This window comes from Cryptomeria japonica, chromosome 6 (assembly GCF_030272615.1).
Source record: "Cryptomeria japonica chromosome 6, Sugi_1.0, whole genome shotgun sequence".
NCBI classification, from domain to species: Eukaryota; Viridiplantae; Streptophyta; class Pinopsida; order Cupressales; family Cupressaceae; genus Cryptomeria; species Cryptomeria japonica.
In genome coordinates, this window is record NC_081410.1 from 36,161,877 (window position 1) to 36,172,516 (window position 10,640).

The following is a 10,640-nucleotide window of genomic DNA, read 5'->3' on the forward strand; positions in this document are numbered from 1 at the left end:
GTAAATACCTTGAATTTTCTTTGTAGGAGGTTTTGATCGCCTTAGATTTGCTTTGCTCTGCTCTCTCGAAAACTTGGTAAGTGAAAATGACCACGAAAATGCTTTTAAGTACACAATATGCCTTATCGGGCTCTGTGCAGGTTAGGTCAAAAACATTAAATGCTCTCGGTTCACTTTAACTTTCTTTCCTTTTTTCACTTTAACCGAGTAACCAAACTTCCTTCATTCACCGACTAGACAGGTTTCCTATATTCACCGACTTGACAGTTTTCCTATATAGTGCTTCAAAAGACTTTGATAGAATTTCAAACTTACTATTACATCTTAATTATGCAAATTTTGAATTAAGTACATAATAAAATAGGAACTATTAAGATTTAGCCTTGTGAGAATGCAGTCCCTTCATACCTTTACCGATTAATTTGGAATAGGTGCACCTAACTCGGTAGGTAAGGTGCTTTCTTCATTTGACACAATTTCCTTCTTTTTCCAAATCATCTTTAATTTTTCTTTTATTTCCTCAGTGTATTTTCTAGGTTGGTCTATGCAATCTCCAGCCAAGTGTCCAATTTTGGGACAATGAAAACATGCCATACTAGGATTTCTCCATGATCTTCGGGTGTTCATTCCAAACCTTATAAAGTAGTTGGTACTTATATGTCCATATCTTCCACAACATTCACACCATATCCTTGTATTGTAATCCCATGGTACTATAGAATACTGTCGGTAAGGATCTGTGTGAGTTCGGTAACCTCTAGCATTTGCTCGGTGTGCATACCACATATAGTTTTTTTGCTTAAACCAACACTTCTCGGTACTATGTCCATATCTATTGCAGTTTTTACAAAACCCTTTGAATTTTTCCTTCTGATAATTGTTCACAAACTTTGTCCTACATTGATTAGATATGTGACCATTTTTATTGCAATTGTAACAATAACCATTGGACTTAGTGACATTCAGTTGCTTACCTTTTTTGATTTGGCACATGCTGGTAGTGTGACCTTGATTTCCATAGTAGTTGCAAATAGGCTTCTTTCTTTTGATGTTATTCTTGAATCCAGCTTGCTTTGATGATTCTCCTTTCGCGGTAGCATGTATTCCCTTCTTGGTATAGTCTTTTCCTTTGTAACCAAGTCCTGCATCTTTGTTGGGTCTTCTTGTATTCAGTTGCTCATCCAACATTTTTGATGCTTCATAACTCTTCTTCAGTGTTTCTCTAGATTTATTCTTTGTTTCAAGTTCATCGGTCAACCTTGACACTTCAAGTTTCAATGCTTGATTCTCATCATCCTTCAGAATTACTTCATGATGTGCATAACCTAGTTGATCTAACAGATTTTGTTGAATTCCAGTCAACCTTGTGATTTCATCATTCTTATCAGATACTAAGACTTCAAGTTGTTGTTTCTCTCTTTGTAGATCTCTTACTTTATCCTCGACTGTCCTCAATGCATCAAGATTTTCAGTCATCTGTGTGCTGAAATGTTCATGATCTCTTTTCATTGCTTTCAGTTGATCAGCCAGTGCTTTGTTCTTTTCTTTCAATAATCCAATCATTTCTTCAGTCTCTTCAGATATACTATTCTCAGACGATGTCTCAATTTGTTCCACTAACTTTTGAGAGTCCTGCAAATCATCAGATAATCTTCTTGTCACTTTCAGAGATTTTTACATTTGCCTTTGCATGTCTACAATCACTTGATTAGCATGATCTAGCTCTTCTTGCACATACACAATCCTCCGAGATTGTTTATAGCCTTCCATTCATAAGATCTTTCTCTTTAGGTAGTTAAACTCTTTTCCAAGATTGAGGCTCTGATACCAATTGTTAGGCCCAATATGGAAAGCTAATGTGCTGAGAGGGGAGGGGTGAATCAGTACTTTAAAACTTTTCTTCAATAATAACTTTATTGTTATGCATAAACCGAATAGTGTAGTAACATAATATAAAGCTAAAACAAATAGATAACAATCATACATGATTCAATCCATAACACATATATTTTGGTTACGTAGAAACTCTTGGTTAGAGAGAAAAACTGTGGTGGGGATGGCACCCACAACTTCACTACTGCAATAATAAAGAGTGCTCGGTTAGAGCTACATGTTTAGCTATTTCTGATAGCTTACCCTGTTAGGAGTAACAAGATCTATTAGATCTACCTTGCTAAAGGATTTTACAACACTTAATCTAAATGTTGCACCTGGTTAGAGGCTTTACAATTTATAGACTTGATTAGAGTCTTTTACCCTGTTAAAGGTTTCTCTGACAACTTCAAAATATTACAATAAAATCATTACAAATACCTACAACTTTACATCTGGAATGTTATAGCAGATTCTATGTGCTCAAAATAGACTACCTTGCTTATAGCATACCTCGGTAACCCATATAGTAACTCGGTAAACCCTTTTGTTTACTCTCTTCTTTGACTGTTCTCTGAAAAACCTTCTTTGTGACCTTTGTGTCTCTGTAACAGTCTTCTTACACTCATGCACAAACCTTTTTAATTCTTAACTTATGCTGTATAAATAGATCTCTTATGTCAGTGATCCATTCATTCCTTCGATCTTACAAATATGATTTATCAAATGAATAACCATTGAAGATATTTCATTGGTTAGATGACCTCAAAATCATACACAATCTTTAAGTGCAATTTCCAATGTGATAATGGTTAGATGTTCCTCGATCTTGTAACATGTTTTCATATGTACGTCCAGGTTCAATGAATTTGGTAACACGTTTCACTTGGTGTAAATCAACTCAGTGTGTCATCTTTGCTACTCAGTAGACATGGAATTATACTCAGTAGACAGCTCGGTGTATACTACGCTCTGAGACTACTTTCTTCTATAACCGACTAGACTGTGCATACCAACTGAATATCTTGGTAGTAGTAACTGACTAGAGTATATAGTATAACTTTGACATAAAACTAATGGCAACTTGATAAGTAGTAACACTCCTAACCAGGCTAGGCTCCTAACAGGGCGCATTTTGAAAGAGTGCACAATTCTTGTGGGTACTAATTCCCACCGTGGTTTTTCCCTATTTGGGTTTCCACGTGACAATTTTGGTATTCATATGGTGAATGTTTCTAATGTGTTGATTTGATTTACTTTCACCTTACGCATGTTGATGAACACTTAATGAGCAATTTTGATAAATCAGTTTAATAGCTGGATATCAGTGATTACCAGTACTGGTAAATAGTTTATTACTAGTTTTTGATTGATTTGAAGTTTAATCAGTTTAAGTTTAAGTTATGAATTATTGTTAATATTGATTCACCCCCCCTCTCAGTATTAACCGGATCCTCTCAGATTAACAATTACATCAAAACATCATCATCAAGCCAACAATGTCCCCCTTTGGCATTGATGGCAACACTTAGGAAAAAATTTGTTTGTGTGCAATACAAAAATTGACTCAACTCATGACACATACTCCCCCTTAGCAGTTACAACATTTTACAAGACTTATCTACTACTCCCTATTATAATTACAACAAAATTTTGACTATACTACTACTCCCCCTTTGACAACAATGGAAAATGTAAGAAAATACATGAAAGATAAATGCAATATACATCAAAATTTACATTACCATATATATATATAAAACTTCAAAATGTTTTACAATGTCATCTTAGAAAATGCATCTCCAAAATGAGACTTTAACTGCTTCAAATCATTGTGCCAAGTTTCCAAAAGAGTGTCGGTTATCTCAACATGCATTCTTATCTGGCAAGCCAACTCCTCCATGGCATCAATTGTACTCATCTTGGGTGTAGCTAGAATAGCTTCAGTTTCCTTGTAGCCTCTCTGCAAGATTTCAACCTTAGGGATCAAAAGTGTTTGTAGCTCCTGCAATGACTTAGTCCTTTTGACCTGTTCATTCTCATAAGCTTTTAGCTTATGTTGAAGTTCAACAACCGATCTACGAAAATTTATAGCAGAATAATTTAGGGGGCTAAATGATTCACTTAGAACTTCAAGTTCCTTTTTAGCTTCCTATTTCCTTTTCATTAGATCATCACAAAATAATGAAAAATTTGCAATAGTGGACAAGATTTTGCCTCTAGTTTCAAGTGCATCTTTAATATGATCTTTATTAACCGTCAGAACAACTTTGTCTTTATCAATATCATTCATCAACTACTCTATTCTCTTCTTCTTAAATTCCTTTTTCACATTCAAATAAGTTTCATGTTGAAAAAATTTCATCTGTTCACTAGCATCAACAACCAATTGACCTAACTTATCAATCGATGTAGATAGTCTATTAGAGTCCATCTCTAGTAATAGACTAGATAGAATCTTAACTGCACATTGTATTGATTGAGCTTTTGTTTGTTGTTCCTTCATTGTTTTCTTCTTAGCTCTAGATTTCATGGTAGATTCAATCTCCATTTGTTCTGTAGAACTTAATGCATCCATATTAATGGGTCCTTGTATACTTAATGCATCATTGTCCACATCATCATCAATTTTCTGCTTAGAAGTAAATTATAGGGGTGTCAGTTTAGGTTCTTTTTTTACTATTTTCAATTCTTCCTCTTCTTTTTTCTCTTTTGTCTTCTCCTCTTCCTTTTCCTGCACATTGTATTGATTGAGCTTTCATTTGTTGTTCATTCTTTTCTTCTTAGCTCTAGATTTCATGGTAGATTCAATCTCCATTAGTTCTATAGAACTTAATGCATCCATATTAATGGGTCCTTGTATACTTAATGCATCATCATGCTCATCATCATCAATTTTCTGCTTAGAAGTAAATTATAGGGGTGTTAGTTTAGGTTCTTTTTTTACTATTTTCAATTCTTCCTCTTCTTTTTTCTCTTTTGTCTTCTCCTCTTCCTTTTCCTTGTCCATTACCGGTGGTGTCTGTGTATCAACTATTTGAGTGATTACCAGTGGCTCTTGTTCATTCAACTATTTATTTTCTTTTCCTGGTTCTTGTTCTTGTTCTTTTTGTTGAGTCATCTAAACATCTTTATTCTGCACATTTTCAGTTTGTTCTTTCTTTTCTTCCTTAGTACCAGTTACCTTGCCTTTTGTATCATCATCTAGAATTATAACTATTTCAGTTTGTACATTTACTGGTTCTTTCTTCTCTTCTTCATCTACTAGTTGGTTTCCCATAACAATCTCATCAGGTGTAAAATCATCAACATTTACATCATCTGGGAGATCTTCTTCCTTAAGCTTCTCCGGTTTCTCTTCTTCCTCATCAGGTATCAAACCCAGTAACTTCTTCAATATCTATTCAGTTTCCATCTAAACTAATTGGGTCTCACCAATTAACAATCTTGTCAACCTTTTCTTAGATCTAAAAGATGATTTAGCCTTTGCAAGAATTTCATCTATCTCCTCCTTTGTGGCTTTAGGTTGCAAGTTATTAAGAATAAATTCAATAAATTCTCTATCTTGTTTTATGGTTTCTTGCCATCTAGCATCAAACTTATTATATAAAGAATTCAAAATGTGCCCTTGCAATTCAATTAGGGATTTACTATATTTATTCATCATAAAAACAATTGCATCCTCTATCTCTCTTTGTTCATTCTCACCAAAATTATCATACAATTTGTTCAATCCGTTAAGAATACCATATTCCTTTATACTTATTAATAGTTTTCAAAAGATATAGGTTTAGTTACCAGTTTCTTGACATATTTGATAGTAGAGGCTTCTACAACCTTTAACCTTTTACCACTAGCTCTCAAAGCTTTCTTCTCACCTTCTGATTCATTTTTTCTTCATCAACAACTATTAGTTTCTTTGCTTGTTCCTTTTTCATCTTTCCTATAGTTACTAGTGCTTTAGGTGCAAGGGGCTCAATGAATTTACCTTTTCTCTTGAATTGTATCTTGGAAGGATTCTTCTTATTTTCTTTAGTAGGTTTCTCTTTCTTAACCTCTATAGGTTTCTCCTTCTTGACTTCTCCACTTCTTGTCTTCATACCGGTGCTAGTACCTATTGGGGCACTAGATGCTCCTGCTTGTTTAGCTTCAAATTTTTCTCTAGACTCTGCTATTGCCTCCTTCGTAAATCCTTGATTCTCAGTAAACTTCTCAACTTCCTTTCTCACTTTCTTAGCAATTACTAGTTTGTTTAACTCAAAGTGCCCTTATACATATTTCTCTGTATAGGTTCAAGACCTCTCAGTAGTAGTATCTATCGGTTGTGCTAGAAAGTGTTCAACATAAGAAACAAAAATATTTTCTTCAACTTCGCAGCCCATAGGCATCACCCAAGTTGTATTTGGATCAACTACCTCTATCTGACATGTGTCTGTGTCAACCAAAAAATAGATGGTATCCTCATATCTACTGACAACCTGTGTCGGTATCCTCTCTCTTGCATGCATATTTTTCTGAAAATCTTTAAAATATCCCCATGCAATCTTATTAAAATCATCACCCAACATCCTAATGTTGTTCTTCATCTGTAGCAATGCCATTGTGTCCTTAGACCACCGAACATCACCGATACCAGGACATAAATTTTGAAAATAGAAGAACAATCCAACAATCAGTTGTCCAAATTTAAACTTTAGTCTTTTGTCTTTCTTGATGGATTCAAGATTGAGCACCAAGTGACTTCTCAATGCCTCAGACAAATCATAACCAATATTTTATTTGATCATTTGGTAAGTAGCGTGGATGGCTATAGCAAGGATGTTGTTCACCTTGCTAGAATGATAGCTCTTCCATCCAATTGTGACTTGGTCAGCTTGGCAACATCATCCTTAGGAACTGATCTTAGTACTAGAACTTCACTGGTGAAACACAATCTAGATGCTACATGAATCACTTCTTTGGTGATCTTATGTGGTCAATCAAGCCATAGAAACTGGTCATGCACACGACTCAAAACATATCTTACATGATCATCTTCAAAATCATCAATAGAATTTAGTGCATGGTGAAAACCTTTATTGGTAACCCTCCTATATTGTTCTTTGAATACTCCATTCTTGTCACACATTACCTTATATTGATCAAATATAGCAAAAATTCCAAGATCTTCCAACTTACAATGAATGTATGATCTAATATCCTCTACATGCAGAACTCCATATGGGATTTTAGATAGGGCTCTTACGAGATTGGTTTCAATGGATTTAAAAGGGTGTCTCTTAAACTATGGACGAGGCCTAACTATAATATTTACTAGATGTGGTGCATCCATCTTCACATACTTAGACTCTGAAATAGATAACATGATTTGTCAGATAAATAACTTTCAATGCTTCCTCAACTAGGGTTTCAACACTAAGAATGGACTTTCACCAATTACCGATCATAGACCAATCTAAATATTTTGTTAATCTAATCAAATGCTTCTCACAAAAGCTCTTCTCTTCTCTTTTTTCTCTCCAAGTGCTCACAAGAATGCAAAGCGACAAATGATATTCAAAAAGTTCTTTTATTTTCTCAATACCTACTGCATTAAATGCTATTCCCAGTTGTATAAACAAACAAACCCTAAAGCACCATTCAATATACTACTAGTTCTCATATCACATCAAATATACCAATTTGATCATAAAATCACTTCACAATATCATAATGCATCAAGATATGCAGATTTATCTTACTGCACACCATATAGTGGGGGGTCTGGAAATGGATTTGACATTAAGCTCCCCCTAAGCCTTTTGACAGATTAGTTTGTCGGTGATGAGTTCTCCACACTAGGTGAAGAATTAGGATCTTCTGATGGTTTCTCATCACTCTTCTTTTTCCAGATCTTGTTCATCTCTGCTCTGGTCTCTTCCACATCAACTTTCTTCTTCCCTTTCTCATCAACAAATTGATTTACCAGTTGACTCATTTTAGCTCTGCAAAATTTTTCAAGGTGTCCCAGTTGATGACAATGAAAACATGCCATAAGGTCCAACATTTCCTCTACCAGTCTTTCTTGTACAATTCATAGCTACATGACCGTAGTTATTAAATATTGTGCAAATCACATTCAATCTCTTTTCCATCTCATAGGGACTAAACCAGTTAGCATAGGGTGTCTGCCAGTTTGCATTTCTTCGGTCATTAAAAGTTCTTTGCCAATCTCCACCAGACCTCTGATTCATGTGGGGTGTCAGATTATTTCCTTTATACCTACATTCAACAACTCTATGCCCATGCATGTTGCAAGTGTAACAATATACATTAAAGGTTCTAGGTTTGTATTCTTGATAGGCATTAGGTCTATAACCATCAAAATAATTAGATCTACAAACATTAGCAGCATGTCCTGGCTTATGACAAGTAAAGCATACTAGTTTGTAGGGTTTCTTACCAGTGGATTTCTCGATCTTAGGTGTAGATTTACCTTCTTCAATGTTGTCCTTTATACTAGAAGGCTCAACTTTCTCAAAAGTAGTGTAACCCAAGCCTTGTGTCTCACCTTTCATCTTCTATGATTGAATTTGTTCATCAAGCATAGTAGAACTTTGGTTAAACTTTGCAAGTGTTTCATTAGCATCAGTAAGTTCCTTTGTAAGATCTTCATTCTTTTTCATCAGGCTTTCTCTTAGAGACATTGCCATGTCTAGATCAGCCTTTATTTCTTCTTTTTCTTCTTATTCCTCATGAAGATGAGCATACAGAGTTCTAACCTCCTGGTTCAGCTTAAAGATCTCATATTCTTTTTCTCTAATCTTTTCTTTAGGTGTCCTCCTTTCTTTAGGCTCTTGAATCATCCTGATGGTTAGGGCTTCCAACTTTCTCCTCCAATTTTCCTTATCATCATTTATCTTTTGTTCCTCATTAACCAATGCATCCATGTTTGCTTCCTTAGATGAACTATTTTCACTAAGTTCATACAATTGTTTAGCTAGCTCTCTCCACTTAGCCAATGAAGCTTTATACTTAACCCTCAATTCACCTAGGGCTTCTTCCGATTCTGCAAGTTGGTTAGACAACTCTCTATAACTCATATCCCCCATGATAGCCTTGAGGATCCTTCCCAAGCGGTTATGCCTTAAGGGAACCAGGCTCTAATACCAATTGATAAACTTATAAGGCACTGAGAGGGGGGGGGTGAATCAATGCAAGCAAAAATAGCAACACAAATCTGATCACTGATTTAAATAACTTAAAGCTTAATAAACATAAAATAAATATCACCACATAAGCTAAACCCCAATATATCATGCTCCACATAATACAAATATTTATATGTGGAAACCCAAAAGGGAAAAACCACAGTGGGAGTTATGACCCACAAGATTCACTATCTGTAGAATAGAAATCTTTGACTAGTTAAGGTCATACAAACATGCCCGGTTAGGAGCAGACCTTGTTAGGAGTCACCCGGTGAAGGGATTTACCTCAGCCCTATTAAAATATTTTCCTTGTTAGCAGCAACCTCACAAGAGGATTTAGACTCAAGTTAATGAGCTACCTTGTTAGGGGATTTACAATTTCAGGTCTGTTAGGACCTACCCAGTTAGGGGATTTGACTACTGCAACTATTGGGAAAACAAAAGTAAAATGATCTGCATGTAGCACCTCTATGCCTAATAAGATCCATTCCAGTTCCATTCAATAAATCAACACCACATCAATACAAATATTCTCAATTTATCGCAAAATCAAACTTTCATTATTGGCTTATGATCTCATACTTCATCTCATAACTCATCACATTTTGTATAGCATCAACTTAGTCATCTAATAACCTTGGAACAATTTCCTAGGTTCAATGAATCTAGACAATCTTACACTTCATGCTTTACTTATGTTGGCCACCAACATAACAAGCCAAAAATAAAACATAATCATTACTGGTTTAACTGATTTAAGTCATTCTGCTCTACCGGTTGATTGTCCTTCAAGATTGACTTCTTTATTTATTTAAACTTGCTCATCCTATTAAATCTTCCAATGTGGTGTTGAATATACCTGCAAGTACCTATATCCAATATTCCTATAGAACCGCATCACCTAACTCTTCATTGATCGCTCATACTAGTTGCTTTGAATACAACTTTGTTCCTGTTTACCAGTTGAAGTCCTATTTGTCGGTTCATTGATAAATTGTCTCCTCTACCGGTTATGCTTTACCGGTTTGCCTAAAAGACTTACTTGACTATCAAAACATAGTTTCCATCAATGACAACATAAAACAAGTCATCATTCAACTTATTACATCAAAACATCATCACCAACCCTTCCCTACTTATGTTATGGTTGGTGATACTTAGAAAAATTATGTTACAATATTCCTAGCAGTGATCACTCTCAAATGGCATGAGAATGAGAATGATCTTGAGCTTATCTTTTGCTCCTACTTTGCAAAACTGAAACTAAAATAAAATCTTACTCCCTACTTTATGGAATTGAAATGAAATATCTTATTTAAATTTAATAGAATGCAATGTTGAATATGTAATATTGACCAATGTCTTCCTCCTAATTGAGAACATAGTCTTATGGAACCCCTTTCTTTCTGTCTCCCTACTAGATAGTCCTACACAACCATCCACTATCAACCTTCCTACACTTATTTCTCTTATTATGACACTCACTACATAAGGAATTTAATCAAATTTATATGGTAGTCATCCAAGAATGCATGCCTTCTTGTTCATTGAATGAAAATAACAAGATAACGATATATA